Genomic DNA, 2,226 nt, shown 5'->3' on the forward strand with positions numbered 1-2,226 from the left:
GTTTCTTTTTTTTTTTTATTGGGGATAAACAAATATTTTTATTGAGTAAACAAATATCAACAAAAGATGGTCTCCGTTTGACATATGTGCTCAAATGTTAAACACTGATTCACCGTTGATAATACTCCTACGTGGCAGTTAGTTTATATTGCCTATATTTTACCGTTATAAAGAGCCTTGACAAAAAAATTTCTTAAATCATTTGCTCCAAATCGAACTTTAAACCTACAATCTTCCCCAAATCGAAACCTTGATCCTGAGATTTCCCTCCAAGCTAACTGAATGTCAAGGCACAAGTTTAACTCTCCTACATCGAACAGGAATAAATACCCTGTTGCTTCAAGTTTGAAAAGAAGCACGAGCAAAATCTTGACATAAGATGTCTCCATAGAATGGATGTCGCATTGCTAGAGTTTGGCACATTGACGAACCTTAGGTAGCATTTGTTTGCAGAGACTGGAACTGAAATTGAGAGACAGAGTTTTAGTATTGTGTTTGTTGAGCTAGAGACTGGTACTTAAATTTCTGTCTCTATCTTTAAAATTTCAGTATTTTAGTATCCCTAAAAAATAGGGACACTGGAGACAGAAAAATATAAAGACAGAGACAAAAATTTTAATTATAATTTGTACCTAAATTATTCCTATTCTAATTTTATAATTCCAAAATTACCCTTAATGTAAATCAGGTCTTCTTGATCAACCATAGTGACTCCATCTTCTCATTCTCCTTCACCATCTTCTCCATCTTCTTCAAGAACAGCCACCGCGTCACCGCTGGCCTCGTCACCGCTAGGTAAGTGATTTGGCGCTTGCAAGTTCATCTTCGTAGTCCTCATCTTCTCATCTCCTATTTTTCTACTTCACGGGAAAATCAAAGAACGAAGTTGCCGCCTCTCCCCGGTTGCTGTCGACCTCAACCATCAACTCTTCATCTGAACTGCTCTGACCCAGGTTAGTTCTATACAAATGTTGTTTAATTTACTGATTCCTTTCATCTTTTCCGTTGTGCCCTAATCTGTGGATTTGTTCGTGAGCTAGCATTGGAACCTGTTTGCTTGATTTGTCATTATTTTGTTAATGGTGTGAAGTAGTAGCATTAAAGTTGAAGAAATTCTTTGCCTAATGTAGATTTGTTCGTGACCTAACTAACCCATTTATTTCAACTTTATAATTAATGAGTTCATGATGTCTACTTCCTTTTAAGTGCCACTAATTGGATCATTACTCAATTCATTAGCCCACTACATCTATTTGTTGATTTCATTCTCAATTATATTTTTTTTTCCAATTTTTTCATGTCTGCGACTGCTATTGTTCCATGCCTCCACAGAGCTCTCAGGACTATAATTACCAAATCTTCTTTTTTGCCTTTTGGAAGAATTTAATTTGCTTAAAAGTACCTGAAAAAGTCACTTTCAATATATTAAATGAGAGGAAAATCAATATTATTATTTTTATAGTGTTTCTATAGTATGTCCTGTTTAGATTTCCACTTGAAACTAAATTAAAATTGAGAAGTAAATAAAGTTACATGTCTTTTGATTTCAGTTTTTTATTCTTGTTTTTGATGAGTGGTCAGAACAATACAGATGGCTAAAGGTTTGTTTGTTTCCGAATTGATCAAGGATATACTTTTATAACTAGTAAATGGCATCTGAGATTATAATTATGGAAGAGAAATCTTATTCCACCATGTTTTCGATCTTGTCTTCGCTTATAGGCAGATCTATCAAAGGTGGATAGGAAAAGGACACCTTGGCTGGTTGTGTTGTTTCATGTACCATGGCATAATAGTAACAAGGCTGATCAATGGTTAACTCAACTCATGCTTATTGGAGTTGGCATAGGAATGATGATGACGAGTCAGTAAAAGCTGATGATTTTTGGATAACCTCTTTGGTTAGCTGGAAATGTGTTGATGACAAAAGCCATGAACTCCAGAGTATGCTTATGACACCGTAAAAGCCTCAGATCTGCCGGTGCCATCCCTTAACTTGGTGGATTAGCAAGAGTATATATGACACTACTAGTAGCTTGAAAGGACTATATAGAATATAGATTGATGATACTGAAGCATTTAGCATATTGAAACTGGTTCTGATTGTATAGTTATATATTTGAATGCTCAAAAGACAGAGAAATATAATTAAGTCATCAACTTTTAGTGTAATGATGATGTTCTCTTGGATGGTGTTACTTGTATTGTGAGAACTTATTATCTTGA

At 34.8% G+C, this 2,226-nt stretch overlaps 1 long non-coding RNA gene across 1 annotated transcript; it reads left to right on the top strand.

The window, feature by feature from the left end:
• The first annotated feature begins 213 nt into the window (after positions 1-213).
• LOC107486749 (uncharacterized) lies at positions 214-2,226 on the top strand. Its single transcript, XR_001591707.3, has 3 exons — positions 214-436; positions 689-953; positions 1,723-2,226. It is a non-coding gene; the product is annotated as an uncharacterized LOC107486749 (long non-coding RNA).

This window comes from Arachis duranensis, chromosome 1, assembly GCF_000817695.3.
Source record: "Arachis duranensis cultivar V14167 chromosome 1, aradu.V14167.gnm2.J7QH, whole genome shotgun sequence".
Lineage (NCBI taxonomy): Eukaryota > Viridiplantae > Streptophyta > Magnoliopsida > Fabales > Fabaceae > Arachis > Arachis duranensis.